This window comes from Trichechus manatus, unplaced genomic scaffold (genome assembly GCF_000243295.1).
Source record: "Trichechus manatus latirostris isolate Lorelei unplaced genomic scaffold, TriManLat1.0 scaffold00007, whole genome shotgun sequence".
NCBI classification, from domain to species: Eukaryota; Metazoa; Chordata; class Mammalia; order Sirenia; family Trichechidae; genus Trichechus; species Trichechus manatus.
This window is the reverse complement of record NW_004443943.1, coordinates 10,427,616-10,450,265: the sequence shown is the minus strand read 5'-3', so window position 1 is coordinate 10,450,265 and position 22,650 is coordinate 10,427,616. Positions and strand designations below refer to the sequence as shown.

Here is a 22,650-nt window from a genome sequence, read left to right as displayed (position 1 = left end):
GCAATCTAGAGTTTTGTTATATATATTGTTCTTCTCATTAACATAGGTTATTCTGCATCCTTTTTAGTCAGTGTCTCTCAAACTATAAATCCAGAAGAATAAGCTGGAGAAAAATTAACATTTTGAGATTCCCTGGTACCACCCTCAAAGATTCTGACTTAGTAGGTACACTGGGTCAGGCCCAGGAATATCACTTGTAGAAGTATTCCAGGCGATTCAGATACTGGTGGTTTGAAAATCACATAGTAGGAGAATAAGGGATTCTCTCTCCCTGCTGTTTTGCTCTTTTGTTCTCTTCCTCACCCTTTTCATTCACCATTTTTAGTTCTGAAGCTACAGCAAGGGATGTCCTCTCAACACACTTGAACTAAGCTAAGCTCACTCCCTTATGATTCTGATAGGGTTTGAATTCTGGCTCTGCTATTTGCTAGCCATGAGGCCTTGGGCAAATTGCTTGGCTTCCGTTTACCTATAAATGGGGATGTTACTTACTTTCAGAAGGTTGTTGAGTGTGCTAAACATAATGTGTGTAAAAAGCTTTATTTATGCCCAGCGTGTAGTACGTGCTCCGTAAATTATAGCTATTATTCACATCATTATTTTATAAGCTCTGCTTCTGGAAGTTTAATTTAAATATAATAATAATAATATGTGAGTTTGTCACCTAAACAGGATTAACAATAAAAAATAATACTTGAACACTTTTAATAAATATTATCTATCTCAGCCAATATTATAAAGTATGTCTCATGCACGCCAATGTTCCCTCTCGAGTTTTTAAGCATAGATCGATTTTATATCTGACATGGAGAGAATGTTTTCCTTTGTATTAGTTTTATAGCCTTACATCCACAGACAATTTTTGTTCTCATTAAAAAACAACTGTCAAGGATTGAGCTTCGTATAGGTAGAGGTTGACTCTGAAACTTAAAAACAAGTAACAACCAGATCAGCTAATATCTAATGATTTTATTCATAGAGGTTTAATCATGCATTCAATAAATATTTACTGAACACATTCTATGTGCATGCCTGGCATCCACTAGGCAGTACTGATACAAAGAGAAGCGAGAGGAAGTAGACCCTGTACTCCTGGAGCTTAGAGTCCTGCTGGCAAATCACACAGTTATTTACTCAATATAGTAAAATGTGGTAAGTGAAGTAATAGCAGATCCCTTGTTAAAAGTTCAGTTGTAAACATGGCTCCATCATTTATATTTTATATTATCCGAATTCCTACAAACTAACTCTGAGTAGTACCAAGGCGCTTCATGGCTTGATGGAATGGTTAAATCAGGCACTGTTACTCCAGGTCGATTGATTTACTTACTAAAAAACAGGCTATAATGTAGGTATTTATACACTTAGGCACAGGACTGGACAGTGTTTCATTCTGTTGTACATACAGTCGCTGTGAGTTGGAACCGACTCCATGACCCCTAACAATAATACACACTTAGGATAATCTCTGAAAAGAAAATTTGGTATTTTAGCTCATTTCTCTACATGTGGTGGATCTTTTCTCCTTTATAGATGAACTGGTACATTTGGACCTTTCAAAGGACACAATGGTAAACTTTTCATTGAGGCCCTGTAATACGATTATTTATTATCTTCTATTGATCAGGCTAAATTCTATGCTTCTAGGAAAGAGATAATCATATTAAGATAAGGGATCTCTATAGTATTTTTAAACTGTGTAAGTGTAATAATACAAATACCAGCAAAAGAGAGAAAAAGAAAAAAAAAAAAGATACCTAGATAGAGCATTTGATATTTCAATTTCCTCTACCTTAACAGCTGAATAAGGAGCACTGGTGGCACAGTGGTTAAAAGTGCTTGGCAGCTAATTGAAATGTCGGCAGTTCAAATCCACCAGCTGCTCAACAGGAGAAAGACATGGCAGTCTGCTTCTATAAAGACTGTAGCCTTGGAAATCCTATGGGGCAGTTCTACTCTGTCCTGTAGGGTCACTACAAGTCAGAATTGACTGGATGGCAATGGGTAACAGCTGAATGCACTAGCTCAAAGATAACATAATAGAAACAGACATTCAAGTCCAGCCAGAATTTACAAAAAAATAGGGATAAATCACATTTTCATAAAAAATGAAGGAGAGCAAACATTCACGATTATGCACACCATTTAGGGAGAAGGATATGTATCCAGTATTCAATAACTTAAGGCAGATATATTTGTCACTTCTGGAGGGATTGCTTCATTTCTATTTATAATTTTGTTAATTAAGTTGCAATTAATACTTTATTTAATATTAATTAATTAGTTTAGATTTAGCTTTTATTATGATCAGGATAACTACATATAAACAAAATCATGTGATTATTAAGCCAAAGACAATGAAACAATAAAAATAGTTTTCTATTAACATTTAAAAAAAAAAACTACATCAAATAATTAAAATAGGGACGATGCCATAATGTATATCTGATTTTTACTGATTTAAATGATATTTAAAGTATTTTTTGTATTTTTTTTTCTAAAAGTAATATGTATATCCAAAGCTCAGTCACCAAGTTTCTTTACCCACTCTCTGTCCACAGCTGTTAACTTTGGAAAGAGTCAAAAAAGCCTGAGGGTTTGTTTTGACACGAAAGGCTTAGTATCAAATTTTTTTAAAAAATAGAGTAATTTATTTTTTAGAATTCATTATTTAAAGATTTTAATTCCATTTACTAAAAACAGAATTCACCATGCTTATTACAACTGACGGACAATTGATTTCCCCTCCTCCTTGTTGTATAGCACTGACTCAATACATTGAAAAATGCAAGTAAAGAAGTAAGATAATTTATCTAAAACTCATAAATCCTGGAATTTATGTGTTTGTTTTTTGGGAATGTAAATGTTATATAATTAGAAATAATATGTCACACCACTTTGAATATTTTTTTTTTAATTCTGCCACAGTTTTTATGTCATTAGTCATAACGTGATATTTGCTTATATGCAATATTTCTATAAAATATTTTGTTTTGTTAATCTATGGGTTCTTCTACCTTTTGCTGAAGAAGTGAAGAGACTATTAGCATGGTGTGGTGGATTGAAAATGGACAAATAATTTGTTCTTCGCCCATCCGGAGATAGAGTCTATTTACCCTTTCCTTGTATCTAGGCTATTCCTGCCACTGTTATGGCCAATATTATAGGAGGAAAGTGATATTACATAACTTCACAGCCTCAGCCTCAAAAAACCTTGTAGTTTCAACTCTACCGTACTCGAAAAGCTACTCGTGTATTAATGTGAAGAATCCTAGTGCAGCCTCTTTAACTATGAACAACCACATAAAGAGAGAGGCCCTGCCATCCCATTCACCCCAGATGCATGACAGCACTCAGGTGAGCCAGGCACCTCATAGGAATCTAAGAACATGTAATTTGTTTTTGTCTTTAGGCTCTAAGTTTTGGAATAGATAATAGAAAAAACCGAGCCCTAGAAGTAGGATTCTGCTGTAGCTAAAATCTAAAACACATGGCATTTGTTTTGGGACTGGGTGGCAGGCAGAGGCTGGAAAATGAACCAAGACGCTGTTAATGGAGGTCGGAGGAAGAGGGAACAAACTGTTAGTGGAACTGGAATGGTGATGAGAGAATGGTTAGTGGAGGCTAGCGATGACAGCCCTTGTTTGTAGCTGCAAAACAATTGACAAAACAGTTGCCTGTACTAACTTGAAAGAGAGAAAATGTACCCAATAAACTTGTGGATATGATTAAGATTTCCAGATAGAATGTCAGAAGGGTCACCTGGGTTCTTCTATGTGCATGTGACGACGTGCTAAAAAAAAAAAACAAACAAACAGAGAGAGGTGAGCTAAAGGAGGAACTGTTAAGTTTGCAAGCAGAAATAAGAGACAATATAAAGGAACCAGAATTTGCTAAGTTGGAAAATAAAACTGTTTCTCATCTTCATCCTTTCCAGCTGGCAAAAGATTCTCAAAGTAAGAAATAGCCACCAGGTAAACTTCAAACAGGGTTGATCTGGTAAGACCTCAGACAGATCTGAGTCAATGGCTAGTAAATCCTCTCAGCTAGACGAAAGGGCTTCTAAGAAGCTTAAGAGTAGTTTTCCACAGCAGTCTTACCTACCTAAATTAGAGAGAGGCTGATTTCAGAAGGAATTATGGGTATGGCTTTTAAAGCACAGGGCAAACCTTAATAAGATTTCTAGAAAATCCGCACAAGTTTTAAGAAAGTTCATTTGGCAAAAGCCTATCCAGGTAGAACTGAAAGGGACTGAGGCATTTCAAAATTAAGAGATGTCTTGCCAAGAAGCAGGACAAGAAAGCTACACAGCAGTAAACATAGACCATTTCTTATTAAAAGAGGAAGGCAACTCATAAAATGAAGCAAAGAACAGAGGAAAACAACGGATTAGGGCCCCACTCTCTCAAGGCTAAAGTAGACGTTACTAGAGGAACCTTTCCTGTTGTTGCCATGAATTGGAATTCACTTAATGGCAACTGGCACTTGAAAGGGTAGGTGGGAACCAGCAGCTTGTGATCAGCTGAAGTGCAGAATTTTTACAGATCAGTGACTGCTATGTGTTTCCTATTCTTTCTCTTTTTGATCAGAGTATCTATTATGGTTTTCCTGTTCCTGTTCCATCATCATACTTTAGGCAGGTATCTTGTTCTCAGGTATTTGAATCAAGAGAAGCTGCACCTAAGGAATCTTATCTACATCTGGATTTGATTCTGATGATGAGATTCTTAAGTTCAAGCCTGATGCCATAATGGGATAAAATTTTTGGAGATCTTGAAAGAGAGTTTTTTTTTTTTTTTATGTAGGAAAAATATAAATAATTGTGAACAGAAGATAGAATGTAGTGAACTAAGAAGGGACACACTTTTTTTTTTTTTTTTGCTATTTCCACTATCGAGAGGTGGTGTCTATTTTGCCTCCCTTTGAATTTGGATGGTCCTGTGAATTGCTTTGATCAATAGAACAGGAGAAGTGGTTGTGTGTTGGAGGGAGGGGTAATACTGTGTGACTTTGAGTCTCAGACTCAAGAAACCTTGTGATTTCCACTCTGCCCTCAGGCTGCATGTGACGTCACCTGGACTACTCTCCTTGAGGAAGAAAGACCACATGAAACCAGAGGCCCAACCATTTCCAGAGATTTCAACCACCATCCCACCCTCTGGCTGAATGCATATACATAAGTGTACCCAGGTGAGACCAGCATAAGAACTGTCCAGCCAACTCACAGAATCATGAGAAATAGAAAATTACTGTTGTTTTAAGTCATTAAATTTGGGAAGGTTAGTTATATAGCAAATCTTCCCAAATTTAAAGACTTAATATAAAAGGAAGACTGAGAAAGAATTGAGGCTTTTGAATTATGGTGCTGATGAAGAATATTAAATATACCATGGACTGCCAGAAGAATGAACAAATCTGACTTGGAAGAGGTGCAGCCAGAATGCTCCTTAGAAGCGAGGATGGTGAGACTTTGTCTCACATACTTGGGACATGTTATCAGGAGGTACCAGTCCCTGGGGAAAGATATCATGTTTGCTAAAGTAGAGGGTCAGAGAAAAAGAGGAAGACCCTCAAGGAGATGGACTGACACAGTGGCTGCAACAATGGGCTCAAACATAGCAACGATTGTGAGGAAGGCAGAGGACCGGGGAGTGTTTCGTTCTGTTGTACATGAGGTTGCTATGAGTCAAAACTAACTGGACACACCTAACAAGTTATGTAGCAGTATATAACTGACACACATTGGGGAAAAATTCTGCATTTAATACAACTCCAGTCACAATACCAGGGTAGTAGGTCACCAAGCATTTATAGGATACCTATCATGAACAAAGTACTGTATTTAGAGGTACCAATGATCACATGACTCAGTTTACCTGTGTCAGTCCCTGTTTATACCTATTGCCCTAGCTCAATTATTAATATTGTCCCCATTTACTCTCAAAAGTACCCCACTCTGGGCAATAAACTATATGATCTTAGCTATTAGACACTATGTGTATATAGTAAAGTAGAAAAATTAGTCCTCTCACTTAAGAAATACATAATTTAGTAAGACAAAGATATACATTATCAAAAGTTTAGTTATTTCTGTTCTTAATCATACATTATTTGGCATTAATATAGCAAGCTCAATTTCCCTTGTTTGCAATTGCCTTATATATCCTCTCCTATAAGTCTATTTTTGTGTGATTTTGTCTTAAATATGTTGTTTAATGACACAGAAGCATGTGTGAAAAGTTAACCAGTCATAAAATGCCATACTAGACGAGGTTGAAGTAAATGCCACAGGTATTAAACACCAGTTTGGAGATAAATGTGCTTACCATTATAATTTGGTAAATATAATTTGGTATAATTTGGTAAAAAATGCCACGATAGAAAATCAATATTTAAATTGTGTAAAAATCTATTTTCAACACAGAATGTGAAAGCACAGAGTAATTTCACATAAAGCTCTTCTTAAGCCACTTTTCTGTTTAGCAACATTCAATGCCTTCAAATATCTCTGTGATAATAACCAAAATCTTTAATATGACTCATAAATTCCTTCACAGTCTAGGTCTACCTACCTCTTCAGACTCATCACCAACTACTCTCCCCCAGAGATCTTCATGCTCCACATTGGATTTTAAATTCTTAGAGCTTTCTACAGTTTCTCCTCCTCTGGACTTTTATGCATGCTATTCTCTCTTCACAAACTCTGGTGGCGTAGTGGTTAAGTGATACAGCTGTTAACCCAAAGGTCAGCAGTTCAAATCCACCAGACGCTCCTTGAAAACTCTATGGGGTAGTTCTACTCTGTCCTATAGGGTTGCTATAGGGTCACTATGAGTAGGAATCGACTGTACGGCAATGGGTTTGGTTTGGTTTTATTCCCTCTTCCTCACACATACTATTTCAGGCTAATTCTTATCCATCTTTTAGGTTTCTACTCTAATACGGCTTTGTCTGAGAATATTCTTGTAGGTCTCACACCTTTCTTTCCATCACCATTGCCCCTAGTCTAATCCAAAATCTCATTACTCTTTGCTTGACCCCCTGACCAGCCCATATTTATCCACTGACTACTTTTTAGTCTGAATTTGCCACAATGGCCAGTCATCATTTCAAAGTTCACCTCTAATCATGTCACCATGACTGAGTTTCCCAAGCCCACAGCTAACATCATATTTACATGATTTTCCAGTGCTCACAGGATAAAAACTCAAATCGTTAATATGCCCAAAATTAATTCCTAGTCTTATATCACTTTATCCTCATTCTCTCTTCTTCAACCATAAATCAAACCAAACTAAACCCATTGTCGTCAAGCTGATTCCAACTCATAGCAACCCTATTAGGACACAGCAGAACTGGCCTATAGGGTTTCCAAGGTTGTAATCCTTACGGAAGCAGACTACCAATTCTTTCTCCTGTGGAGTGGCTGGTGGGTTCGAACTGCTGAACTTTTGGTTAGCAGCCGGACATTTAACCACTGCACCACCAGGGCTCCTGTTTCTTCAACCGTACTGACTTTTAACTTCTAAGAATGTGTCTTCCTCCTTTCTAACTCAGGGTTTTTACATGTGCAGTTTCCTCCCCATCCCTTCACCTACAAGGCTAATTACCATTCAGATCTCAACTCCTGCCATTTCCCTAGGAAATGTTCTCTGATCTCTCCATCCCCACTGTTCTGCCTTTGCTATGTGCACTCACGAAACCATGCTTTTTACTTTGAGATTGTTTATCGTAGTTTGCAATTATAGTCTGATTCCTGTGATCATTTGATTAAATTTTTCCTGTTATATACATTATAAGATTTCTGAGGGTAGAGATCATGCATATTTTCTCAGCACTACTATTCCCAGTGCATTGTATGTAATCACTAAATATTCATGGTCAGCATGAGGAAAAAAATTAATGCCTTATGGACTTGACATTAATTTTACTTCATTGTAAATAGTTTTTTTCAATGTGTATTGTTTCTAATAGATTGTAAACTTTAGAGGGGTCATGCCTGCCCTATTATCTATTCTGTTTTACTTAACTGACATAGTATTGTGCCTAGATAATAAATGTTTGTTGAATAAATTATTGGACAAGGACACTTGATGAGTTAGTAAAATTTAAAGAAAAATAACCCTGATTCTCTGCTTCCTTCTATATCATCCTACCCTCATCTAAAATCAGAGATCATGGAATATTCTGGGAACTTTTGAAAACACACAAGTAAAACAGAGCATCAGTGAGATAGACATAAGCTTCACAAACCACTCTGTAAGGGGGTCCTCCCTTGATTGTGATCATCCTGGGCAGGCATCAGTTCCTTGACTCTAATGTGTGGGAATATACCTCTATAAGACAATAGTTGAAGTACTTACATGGTTTATAAGTATTAAAAGATCATATATATATATATATATATATATATATATATATATATATATATATATATATATATATATGGTGTTGGTGAAGAATATTGAATATACCACGGAATGCCAGAAGAATGAGCAAATCTGTCTTGGAAGAAGTACAGACAGAATTTTTCTTAGAAGTGAGGATGGAGAGAGAGAGAGAGAAGGAGAGAACATGTGCCCTAGTGGCATAGTGGTTAAGAGCTATGGCTATTAACCAAAAGGTTGGCAGTTCAAATCCACCAGCTGCTCCTTGGAAACCCTGTGTGGCAGTTCTATACTGTCCTACAGGTTGTTATGAATCAGAATCAACTCGATGGCAACAGGTGTGATTTTATACATACATACATATATATATATATACATGTATCCATCATATTTATAATAAATGATTGATTATTGAAACTAATATTCAAATGTGAGGATGGCACAGGACCAGGCAGTGTTTAGTTCCGTTGTACATAGGGTTGCTATTAGTTGGAACCAACTCGATGGCACTTAACAACAACAATAATATTCAAATTGAGTGGAAATTCATTCTCCACATTGCAACTAGAGTGATATATCCCTCATATTTTTCTTGTTCTTTTTTCCTTTTGTTTTCCATTAAGAAGCTGGTGATGACACTTCTCCAAAGATGGTAAATAAATGGGATTGTGATATTTTTGTTTTCTTAGCTTACAATTTTTCTTCCTCATAGTCTAGTTGCTTTTAGGTAATTACTTCTTGACACTGTCTCTGGCTTTGATGATATGGCATCTTCACGTCCTGGTTTCAACCACAGTAGCAGAAGAATTTTTCTTATCACTTGGAGACAGCCACAAGACCTAGGCAATTAGGATTGCTTCTTTCCTTTTTGTGCATAAACTCCTTGCAAACAAGCACCATATTTTTAAAATCTTTGCATGTCCATACACCAGGCATAGGCCTATTAAATGATAATAACAGCGATAATAACACCTTTAAAAGCATGTTGTCCGTACTAGGAACTGTACAGAGCTCTTTCATGTATTTTCTCATTTATGAAGTAACTTGCCAAAGTTCACACAGCTGATAAATGGTATTCAAACCTCATAATTCTAGATTCAAACCTCAGAATTCAAGGTTCTAATTGCAGAGCCTTCGCTGTCAACTATCATGTTATTTGCCTCAAAAAAAGTTTCATCAATTATTAATAAAAAAGATAATGTATTAAACATTTTACTTGAACCAAAATTTCCCATAGATATAATGCAATGAAAGAAGAATGGCTTATATAATAACACATTCTTCATATGGAAAATTGTGCTCTAAATTCTAAATTCTAAACAGTTCAACATGAGACCTTCGTTGCTGGAAGACTTGCTTCACTCTTCCACACAAGCAAATGTCAAGTGCAACCTTAAAGATGTACAGGAGAAATTAAATTCCATGTGGGTACAGAGAGAGCCCACTATGCATCTGTCAGTTTGCTATACTGTAGTGGTTTGCATGTTGCTGTGATACTGGATGCTATGTCACCAGTATTTCAAATACCAGCAGGGTACATATGGTGGATAGATTTCAGCTGACCTTCCACACTAAGACAGAGTAGGAAGAAGGACCTGGCAATCTACTTCTGAAAAAATTGGCTAGTGAAAGCTTTATGAATAGAAACAGAACACTGTCTGATATAGTGCTGGAAGATGAGCCCCTCAGGTTGAAAGGCACTCAAAATACAACTATGGTAGAGCTGCCTCATCAAAGTAGAGTTGATCTTAATGACGTGGATCGAATAAAATTTACTGGACCTTCATTTGCTGATGTGGTATGACTCAAAATGAGAAGAAACAGTCATAAATATGCATTAATAATCAGAACATGTAAAGTATGAAATATTAATCTAGGAAAATGGAAAGTCGTCAAAAATGAAATGGAACACATAAAGATCAATATCCTAGGGATTTGTGAGCTGAAATGGACTAATATTAGCCATTCTGAATTAAAAAATCATATGGTCTACTCCGCCAGGAATGACAAATTGAAGAATGGTGGCACGTTTATCATCAAAAAAAATTTCCAAGATATATCCTAAAGTACAACACTGACAGTGATAGGATAGTATCTACAGCCTATAAGGAAGACCAGTTAATACAATTATTATTCCAATTTATGAACTAATCACTAATGCCAGAGATTTAGGGCACTGAAGTTGTTACCAATTTCTGCAGTCTGAAACTGAACAAGCATGCAATCAAGATGCATTGATAATTACTGGTGATTGGAATGAAAAAGTTGGAAAACTGAAGAAAGATCAGCAGTTGAAAACTATGGCCTTGATGACAGACATGATGTGAGAGATCCCATGACAGAATTTTGCGAGACCAATAACTTATTCGTTGGAAATACCTTTTTTCAACAATGTAAATGGAAACTATACATGTGAACTTTGCCGAATGGAATACACAGGAACAAAACTGACTATATCTGTGGAAATAGATGATGGAAAGCTCAATATCACAGTTAGAACAAGGCCAAGGGTTGACTGCAGAATAGACCATCAATTGCTCACATGCAAGTTCAAGCTGAAAGTGAAGAAAAGTAAAACAAGTCCACGAGAGCCAAAATATGACCTTGAATATATTCCACCTAAATCTGGAAACCATCTCAAAGATAGATTTGATGCTTTGAACACTAATGACCAAAGATCAGATGAGTTGTGGAATGACATCCAGGACATCATACTTGAAGAAAGCAAAAGGTAATTAAAAAGACAGGGAAGAAAGAAAAGACCAAAATGGATGTCAAAAGAGACTCTGAAACTTGCTCTTCAATGTAGAGTTGCTAAAGGGAATGGAAGAAATGATGAAGTAAAAGAGCTGAATGGAAGAGTTCAAAGAGCAGCTTGAGAAGACAAAGTAAAGTATTATCATGAAATATGCAAAGACCTGGAGTTAGAAAATCAAAAATGAAGAATACACTCAGCATTTCTCAAGCTGAAATAACTAAAGAAAAAATTCAAGATTGGATTCGCAACTTTGAAGGATTCTATGGGCAAATAATTAAGCCTTACGTGAAGCATCAAAAGAAGATGGAAGGAATACAGAGTCACTGTACCAAAAAGAATTGCTAGATGTTCAACCATTTCAGAAGGTAGCATATGATCAAGAACTGATAATATTAAAGGAAGAAGTCCAAGCTGCACTGAAGGCATTGGCAAAAAACAAGGCTTCTGGAATTGATGGAGTATCAATTGAGATGTTTCAAAAGACAGATGCAGCGTTGGAGGTGCTTACTCATCTATGCCAAGAAAGTTGAAGACAGCAACCTGGCCAATCAATTGGATGAGGTGGATATTAGTGCCCATTCCAGAGAAAGGTGATTCAACAGAATGAGGAAATTATCAAACAATATCATTAATATCACACACAAGTAAAATTTTACTGATGATATTTCAAAAATAATCACAGCAGTACATCAACAAGGAACTACCAGAAATTCAAGCTGGATTCTGAAGAGGATGTGGAACCAGGGATATCACTGCTGATGTCAGATAGATCTTAGCTTAAAGAAGAGAATATCCGAAAAATATTTACCTGTGTTTTATTGACCATGAAAAGGCATTTGACAGGGTGGATCATAACAAATTCTGGACTACCTTGTGAAAAATGGGAATTCCAGAACACTTAATTGTTCTCATGAAGAACCTGTACATAGACCAAGAGGCAGAAGAGAACAAGGGGATACTATGTGGTTTAAAACCAGGAAAGGTGTGCATCTGGGTTGTATCCTTTTACTGTACTTATTCAATCTGTATGCTGAGCAAATAATCCACGAAGCTGGACTATATGAAGAAGAATGTGGCATCACAATTGGTGGAAGACTCATGAACAACCTGAGATATGCAGATGACACAACCTTACTTGCTGAAAGCTAAGAGGATTTGAAGGATTTACTGATGAAGATCAAAGACTACATCCTTCAGTAATGGATTACCTTTCAACATAAAGAAAACAAAAATCCTCCCAACTAGACCAATAAGCAACATCATGATAAATGGAGAAACGATTGAATTTGTCAAGGATGTCATTTTAATTCGATCCACAATCAACACCCATGGAAGCAGCAGTCAAGAAATTAAAGGACATACTGCATTGGGCAAATAGGCTGCAAAAGATCTCTTTAAAGTGTTAAAAAGCAAATATGTCACTTTGAGGACTAACGTGCACCTGATTCAAGCCATGGTGTTTCCAATCACCTCATATGCATGTGAAAGCTGGACAATGAATAAGGAAGACTGAAGAAGAATTGATCCCTTTGAATTATGGTGTTGGCAAACAGTGTTGAATATACCATGGACTGCCAGAAGAACGAACAAGAAATACAGCCAGAGTGCTCCTTGGAAGTAGGATGGCTAGACTTCATCTCACTTACTTTGGACATGTTATCAGGAGGGCCCAGTCCCTGCAGAAAGGCATCATTGTTGGTAAGGTAGAGGGTCAGTGAAAAAGAGAAAGAATCTCGACAAGATAGACTGACACAGTAGCTGTAACAGTGGCTTCAAGCATAGCAACGATTGTGAAGATGGCACAGGACCCAGCAGTGTTTCGTTCTGTTGTTCATAGAGTCACTATGAATTGGAACTGACTGGATGACACCTAACAACAATACAGATAAAGCCTGTGAAAGCTATAGTGAAGTATTGTCAAAATTACTTTTTTAATAGTTAAAGAGGGAAAATCTATTATCTTTGAAAAAAGGAAGATTTTAATGTTGCCATAAAGGGACAGAAAAAGTTATCTTCAGGTAAACTCAGTTCTCACATTGGGCAATAATTTTAAATTAAACTGAAAACAAACTTAACAAACAAGTGATGCTCTCTGCATGCAGATTCATTTTATATTATATTAATCATGTTTAGGCCGCACTTTTTTCTTCTCTATACTTTGAAATGCATACCAACAATTCTCCATAAACTATTGTACTATTGATTAAAAATTTTTTCTCAAAATTCCCAAGTCCAAACTTGTGTGGTATATGTAAAAATGACTGCCGCGTGCCTCAGTGAAGGTAATTTTAATTCTCTGCATAAGGAGATCTTAACTAGAACTGCTGACTCAGTATTTCCCTGGCCACTGTGATAACATTGTTTTCATTTTTCATAGTGTATAGAAATGAATGCCTCTGGACTTTAAATTATACTTTTTCTCTATTTTTGCATATCAGAGGTGTACTCTCAATTCTTTATAGTCTTTTATAACACCTACTCTATTATTATTCAATATAAAACATTTCAAGAATCTTATTTTAAATATAAATTGTATAAAATTTTAGCATTGTCATTTACTATGAAATTAATTCACCATAATCAGCAAAGTACTGATTTTTTACTTTAATAAGGAAACTGATAAGACTATGCATTTTTTCATTAAAGGGTATTTGAATTAAAAAAATGATATTCATATATATAATATTCTTATTTTGGATTTAATCTATTAAATTTGTATAACACTGGACATTGAAAATGACAATGTTTTCTCTGAGGGTTAGAAACGTATCAACTTGTTCAACAGTTTAATAAAAATACCTTAGGAATGTTTGCCCTTTCTCTTCTTTATATATACAAATATAAATTTTTAATTTCTGCTTTTATGGAAGTTACATGTTAAAATATATGAATTTTTAAAAATGCACATGTGACATTAAATCCTGTCCATTTTACATTAATATCAAAGGTGTGCTTGTATAGGTAGCATATTTCTCTGGAAAACTTATAAATAATTGTCTTTCAAAAAATTTGATAAGTCGTTTTTCATACTACATTTCCCACTCAAAATCAATATTCACTTTTATAGTCTATGATCTATTCCAGACATATTGACCTTTCCATGATATTTACCTTTAAAACTGATGACAAGTGATAAGTCTTAGTCCATCATCCTGAGGTGAAGGTCAAATGTCATTCTTCAGAATGATAATTTACTTGAAATACTAGAGTCCATCTATTCTCAAGTAATATTTGTATTTATACTACTATTAGGATTTTGATATTTCCATCCAGATTAAATGGGTGATAAATAAAAAGTTTTTGTTGATTATTACAGTGTAAACATTTTCAGAACATCCAAGTTGATAACTGACTGAAATATGGACATGTGATAGACATGAAAATGTACTTTGCAGACCTCCAACTCCAGGAAGTGCAAATGACTGAGTTCCCAGTTTCTGTGCTCTGAAATCTATTGTTATGTTTATACCTGAGGGCTGCTTCTATATAGTGACTTAGAATAGCAGAGATGATAAGGCAGGTCCATTCCTGGAAGACATGAGACTCCTCTGAGAGCTGACTGTAGTTTGAGGGCATCCAACAGTCTTATAGAACCTCATTGCAATAGCACATCTATCTAGGATGCTTCCACACACCTTCTCTCTCTTTCTTCTTTACTTTGGGTCAGAATGCAACGTGGTTTAAAGGCTCTTTAAACCTTTCCCTGCTTCTTCCTCATTTCTCTCACACAGTCATTTCCCCTAAAAAACCCTTGCTGGTTAAATTTCACCTTGGTGACTGCTTCTTGGAGGACCTGAACTAATACAGGGCATTAAGGAGATTAGAGTTAAGGAGAATTGTTAATATTTTGAAAGAGATAGAGTAAATTCAAAATAACAATGAACATTTGGGAAATAAAAAAGTTCTAGGGAAAATAAAGATGAATTTAACAGCTATTAATATAGAACTTTAGTATATATTAATACATATACACATATGTATACATATATACATATACTTGTGTGTATATATATGTATAATGGAGGTACACAGAAAAAGGTATGGAGAATAATTTATTTTTTTAAATAGATACAGTAATAATAGTAAGTAACTTCTTAATATTCATAGTTATCCAAAGATTGAAGGGAGTTCCCCACCACTGTAAGTTTTTAAAAAAGAGTTCAGCCAACTTTGTGGCAAAGATGACATTACAGAAATAAGTATTAAATTATTAGGCAGACTAAATGATTTCTATGCTCTGTTCAATCCATTACATGCTATGATTCTGAGAATAGAATTTTTATGAGAGTAAGATTAATTTATTTTTTTCTATTTCCAATGAAACTCAAATTATATAAATTTAGATAAAGATATGGGGTTGCATACAGAAATAAAGAAACTTCTGAATCACTTGGATGGTAATAACTCAAAATTTATTATTAGAGTATTAATGTGAAGTAGGGGCTAATACTTGGTCTTAAATTATTATCAAAAAGAAAAAAAGTTGAAATCACCTGGGGAAGATTTTGAGAAAGGCTGGGATTCTTCAACAATGAATACTGAAGAAATGCCACAAAATCTTTAAGAGATCTGTTTCAAAAAAAGGGGGAGAGGAGAAGGAGAAAAGATGAAGATTTGGGGCATTCTAACTCAGACATTAAAATTATCTATATAAGTGTGTTTGTCAAAAAGAAAAACTAGAAGAACTAGAAGGAGGAATGATTCATAAGGACGGGGCTTTGTGACATTTTGAGATTTCTGGTTGAGTGTTATTTGTATTAGTTTCCCAGGGCTGCCATAACAAATTACCACAAATTAAGTAGCTTAAAACAACATAAATGTAATTTTTCACAATTATGAAGGCCAGAAGTCTGAAATCAAGGTGTCGGCAGGGCCAGGCTCCCTCTGAAGGCTCTAGGGGAAGAATCCCTCCTTGCCTCTTCCTAGCTTCTTGTGGTTGCCGGCAATCTTTGGCTTTCCTTGGCTTGTAGCTGCATCTCACTCTAATCTCTGCCTCTGTTATCACATGTCCTTCCCTGTTAGTTGTCTCTCTGTGCCTGTCTTCTTTTAATAAGAACATTAGTGATTGCAGTTAGAGCCCACCCTAATCCAGTTGGCCTCATCTTATCTAATTACATCTTTAAAGACCCTATTCCCAAATAATGTCACATTCTAAGATTCTGGTTAGACCTGAATGTTGGAGGACAATATTCAACCTAGTAGAGTATGCTTCTAAATAATTTGGATATTTTTGTATAATTATTTAGAAGAAAGGAATATTAGACAGTATGAAGAGAGATGTACATGTCAAAAATTTTAAGAAGTCAGTATTTAATGGATAATGTAGATGTTCACTTAATGACAGATGGAGCAGATGATAACTTGATTCTCCATTTAACTCTAATTAAGTGACATGAGAAAAGACTGATCTGAAGAGGTCAAGAAAGTAACCAAATGAGTTTACTTCAAATATTATAACTACCCTAGGAACCCAAGAGAACCAAGTGAATAGTTAGCTTGAAAATTGTTGTTAATTTGGCCATTGTAAAAGTAAACATATATCTTTGCGGAGCAAATTGCTTTCCCATTATGAGATTCCTCCCACTCTTAAGAATGACTTAAAGCCAGCTCAACAGGAAATAAATTCAGTTCACAGGGTGTGAGGGAAGACAAACCCAAATCTATTTTTGATATACATAAAATGTCCCAATATTTTGTATTATAAACAGGAAATAATGTGAGAAATTTCTCTTCTAATTAGGACAACAAAAATTGTTTAACCAAATACAAGATGGCCTTTGTAAAATCCTTGAATACTTTAACAAACTTCATTATTTTTTTTTCAAAGAATCAATAGCAGAAGGTAAGGAAGCTTTTATACTTGAAAAGGAAACACAGGCATAACATGATTAAGTATGTGAAAGGATGATTTCACTTTTTATTATATTGCTACTTTTATATACCAAATAAACCTACACTATCTGTCATCAAAAACTTAGCTGGCAACCCAGGAGGCATTTTCTTTAGTAAATATTAAAGTACTTACACTAATGTTTATGATTTGCTGGTTGCCTACTACTTCATCCTTTTATAATTTTAGAGAAAGGTAATGGTAGTTCTATTGTTATATTCCAGCAACTAAGCAATTACCAGTAGCTCAACACATAAATGTTTTCAACTCTATAAAAGGAATAATGGATTTTGCTTTTCTGTCACAGCAGAACTGAAACACCGGGGAACATTACACCAAACAGTAAATATCAACTCCCATATCTTTTTGATGGTCTTCACAAAGCTGGTTTACAGCTCATAGCTCTTATTTATTCATCTACACTCTTCCATGTAAGTTTTCTTTTTCTTTTGTTATCAAGACGTTTGGAGAAAGTAATTAATCGCAATCAAATCACCAAACTTCAGTTGGAAGCCCAGAAAGGTTTGGTTTGCAATATATGATAGTAATACTTAATAAGCTGAAATAACTAGAAATAAAGGTTTTTTATTTAAAAAAAAGTGTGTATGAAAATTGATTTAAATTCAAAGAAAAGAGGTATGCATTCTCTTTATTGTTATTTTAAAAACAATTTAATCTAACTATTCCAATACATATTTACAATTAAAAATGTTTCCCATTCTATTATATCATTAGTTCATGTAGTCAATATTGTACATTCTTAATAGAAACTAAGTCCATTTAAGATGATTACAGCAATTAAAATTTATAACTTGACGTATCTAAAATTAAATGCTTAATGTGTTAGAGAATGCTAGCTCTCTACCAACACCATTTTCTCTTCTTCCTCAGTAATAGTGGTGGAGTTGGGCTACAGCTGCCCAGAAAGTAACAGCATTTCTCAGGCCTGATATGGCTAAGTGTGGATATTTACCTAAACTTTCATGATGGAAGGGGAGCTGAAGTGAAATTTTCAACCCCTGCCTCACACAGTTAAGAGGGAATCTATCACTATGGACTTCTTTCCCTTTCTCCCTTTCCACTGACAGAAATGGCAATCCTTAGAGCTATTTTGAAACATAATGTTGACGATCACAGATCCTGAGTCAGCCTGGGTCTCTGAATGACTGCATGGAGCAGAGATACTCTCCCACCGGGTACACTCACCTTGGATTATCATGTGAGCAAAAAATATATATTTTGTTCTTGGAACCATTGAGTTTTGGGGATCTTCTTGTTACAGAAGCCTAACCTATCCTAACTAAAATTATTATACTGAGATTTAATGGCCATTCCAACGTAAATAAGACAGCTGAGTCTGGGGGTGGGAGTGTACGTATGTATCAATAATTCAGGTCAAAATTCTAAGATAAATGAATGTTTTCTCTTTAAAACCTTTCTTTAATATCTAGTCATTTGTTCACAACTAGTTTTTACTGAGACATTCAAAAGTCATTATTGAAATGAAGACATTCCTGATATGTGAAAACCACAAATACCTTAGCCCACAATTCCACCTATCCTCGATTACTGTTTTCCAGTTGGAACCCATGAGCATGCTTGTCCCACACTCTCCAAGTAAAAGGACTCATGTACTATCATTTTGTATTCCCCCCAAATTTGATCAAATGAAGGGGGAGATTTTCCAAAAGGAGTAATTCAAATGTAAGGGATCTTTCTGATAACTAAGGATTAATATAATTGTTTATAATCTCTGGGAATTATGTGCATCTAGCAGAGGCAGTAAATGTGTTTGAAAAAATTAGAGAATGAAGAAATAAGAGGTTTGCAGAAATTGTTGTTTATTGCATATCTTGTTTTCTGTTAAAAATAGAGACTGTGTTTGCCTTCACAGCAATGTCAAATGGTGTCAGCATATTCCCAAAGCTAGTGCTTGAACAGACTAAAAAAAAAAAAGAGCCATATATGAATATAAATATTCTATCATGAATACTATTTAATAAATGGCAAACTGGGAAATACTGCAGCTAAGTGACACACATTTTAATACAATTACTGTATTATGCAATGAATTTTTTTCAAACCAATAAAATGTGGAACATATTAATTGAAACAATACTAGCTGATATAACAGATAAACCCCTAAATTTCTTGCTCACATAACAGCCTATCACAGTTATTCCCAGTTAGTTGACTCTTCTCCAAGCTATGATTCAGGGGCCTAGGCTGTTTCTATCATGTGTTTCCACAATTGTCAACAAATAGCTTCCAAGGTCACCCGGGGTGTTTTTTCCATCCAGCCATCTGTTAGGGAAAAGGTTGTCAAGCCAGGAAATTTTGCAGACCACTTAGTTCCACATTTATTGGCCAGAACTCAGTCACATGGCTGCATTTGTAGTTTAGTTGTATGTTCAAGAGGAAAAGGAAATGGTTTTGGCGGAAACAAGACATTCTCTGTAATATACTCCTTAATTATCTTCAAAAGAATGGAGGGATAATTGAAGAAAATAATCATTATCAGCCTCAATTTTTTAAACTGTTCTTCCTATGGTTTAGGTCAAATTTAAACTTATATAACACTTAGTTTCAATTTATTTGTACTTATTCAAAAAATAATATCTTCTGTTCATATTTGGTATGACTTTTTTATTATCCATATTTTCTGGCTGTCTGATAGAAAACAAAAACAATTGTTTTCAGTTCTCAAGTACTACAGAATCCATTACAGCAATATTATGGATGGTTAGATAGGATTCTCTTAATAAACCCTAGGAAGCAATAAAATTACTAAATTGCCTTTGCACTTCAGAGTAACAAGTTAACTGGGATAATTAAGGGAGATATTTGCAATTATTAGAAATTCTATTCTAGAGAGTCAAAAATTCTTCCATATATGTTCGTGTGACTACTCTTAATTTTAGTACAAGGTAATTGGCTAGCTTTTTGTTCTCTAACTTTATTAACAGAATCTATTTGCAGTTAATAGTTCCATGTAGAGAAGGTAAGAAATAGTAATTATTCACTGAACAAAACATTTCCATTTTTAAAAAGTAGCATTAATCAAGGACATTTAAAAAGGAAAACTAAATGAGCAATGCCCTGATGCAATCTATGACCTTGGCTTCATTACTACCATATTCTAGCTAAAAGAGTCAGCAAGTAAAGTGATGGTTAAAGAAGTTTGTAGGCATACTTCTATAAATAAGGAAATGAGCTCCAAATGAAAGTCCAGACAAACGTGCCTCAAAACTGAGCTTATTTCAAGGGGAAGTGTTATCCACCATAACACTTTTTTTATTCTCTTAGGACTTCCAAGGAACAACTAGACTTGGGGTAAGGATTTTAAGAAAACAAATGTGGGAATTTCTTCGGGATGAAACTGTGAGGGTTTTTTTGACTCACTTCAAATAGTAAATATATTTTTTTGTGAGCATCTGATCTAGGTAAGTGAGAAACACACCAGTTGAGTATATATCCATATTGGTTCTTGATAAGATCAAAATTAACACATGCAGGGAAGTTCTACAAAAGCTGATAACAAGATATCGCACAGCAAAGAACCGGAGCACATAGCCAAAGTGGACCAAACTAAGCAAAAAGGAAAATAATTTGCAAGAGCTGACATGAGAGAAAATAGCCATTTAAAACAGCGATTGACCAATAATTCTTTTTTGGGGGGGAGGGGAGAGGTTTGAACTGCCAATCTTTGTTTAGGTTAGCAGCTGATACAAGTAAAACACACACAAGCTAAAAAGCCCAAGTGAAGAAAAGCAGGGTATAAAGTTGTGTAAATGGTACAATTACATTTATGTAAAGATTGTTGTTTGTTGCCATCGAGTTGGTTCCGACCCATAGCGACCTCACGTACAACAGAACGAAACACTGCCCAGTCCTGTACCATCTTCACAATCGTTGCTGTGTTTGAGCCCATTGCTGCAGCCACTGTGTCAGCCCATCTCAGTGAGAGTCTTTCTGTTTTTCGCTGACCCTCTACTTTACCAAGCATGATGTCCTTCTCCAGGGACTAGTCCGTCTTGATAACAAGTCCAAAGTAAAGGAGATGAAGTCTCACTATCCTCACTTCTTTTTTTCTTTTTTCTTTTTGTGCTTAGGTGAAAGTTTACAGCTCAAGTCAATCTCTCATACAAAAATTTATATACACATTGTTATGCGACACTAGTTGCAGTCCCTACAATGTGACAGCACACTCTCCCTTTCAACCCCAGATTTCTTGTGAACATTCATTCAGTTCCTGTCCCTTTCTGTCTTCTCATCCTGCCTTTGGGCAGGAGCCGCCCACTTGGTCTCTTGTATTGATTGAACTAAGAAGCACAGTCCTCACGAGTATTATTTTTTGTTTTATAGTCCAGTCTCATCTTTGTCTGAAGAGTGGGCATCGGGAATGGTGTTAGTTCTGGGTTAACAGAGTGTCCGGGGACCATAGTTTCAGAGGTGCCTCCAGTCTGTGTCAGACCATTAAGTCTGGTCTTTTTATGTGAATTTGAGTTCTGCACCCCACTTTTGTCATGCTCCATTGGGGACTCTCTGTTGTGTTCCCTGTCAGGACGGTTGGTGGTGGTAGCTGGGCACCATCTAGTTCTTCTAGTCTCAGGCTGATGAAGTCTCTGGTTTATGTGGACCTTTTGTCTCTTGGGCTAATATTTTCCTTGTGCCTTTGGTGTTCTTTATTCTCCTTTGTTCCAAGTGGGTTCGGACCATTTGATGCATCTTATATTGACCAATAATTCTATTGTTTTGCATACAGTTTACACTTTAAGTGTTCACATACGTGTTACATAGGATTTTCTGATAAATATATTGTATAACTTAGTATTGTGCTAGAGTATTATAAAGGCAGCTTTTTATGAATGGAGAAAAACTACTTGGTTTAGTGTGGTAAATATTCCCATATGTTTCACCTATTGAACAATTTAATCGTGATGATGCTGATAAAGGTATAAATAATTAGAACTATTGCTGAGAGTGAATACTTTCGTGATTCAGGTTTTTGATACGACTTCAGTCACCATCTATAGTCAGATTACTTTAAAATCTTTATTTCCCACCAGGGCGTACCTTCCCAGAGCCCTAGTCTTGCATCTTCTACTGCCTTCTACATGTAGTCTCCCACTTATGACGTATTCAAGTTAGGATGAACCACACTTACAAGCGTCTTTTTTTTTTTTTTGTACATGTTATCATTAGTGATACATATTACATACGGTGTTAAAATATATCTGTAAATTTATATGTAATGTTTTCAATCTCCAAACATAAACAAAGATTTGATTTATAAAGGTACTGATCATAAAATGCAATAATAATGAAAATTAAAAGATAAAATGAGGTAGTTGACTTACGCTGGAACTGACTTATGATGGAGTTGTCAGCAACTACCTGTGCTTATCTTTTAGGCACATTAATGTAAACATCTAAAATTATGTGAATTAACTTTCTCACAAAACCTATGTTCATAACAGTACTTCATTAATACTTCTACTTGCTCCAAATCATAGGTATTGGTTTATGTGAATACCTCTCTTCTTCATTGTAAATACCAAGCTTTTTATAAAAGGTGACTTTATGTACTCATTTATATCTTTTTTTTTTTTTTT

The 22,650-nt window shown here is 35.3% G+C and overlaps 1 protein-coding gene across 16 annotated transcripts in view; it reads right to left on the bottom strand.

Annotated features, from left to right (window-relative positions):
• PCDH15 (protocadherin related 15) overlaps window positions 1-22,650 on the bottom strand; it is an 803,588-nt gene that overhangs the window by 150,449 nt on the left and 630,489 nt on the right. The window lies entirely within an intron of this gene.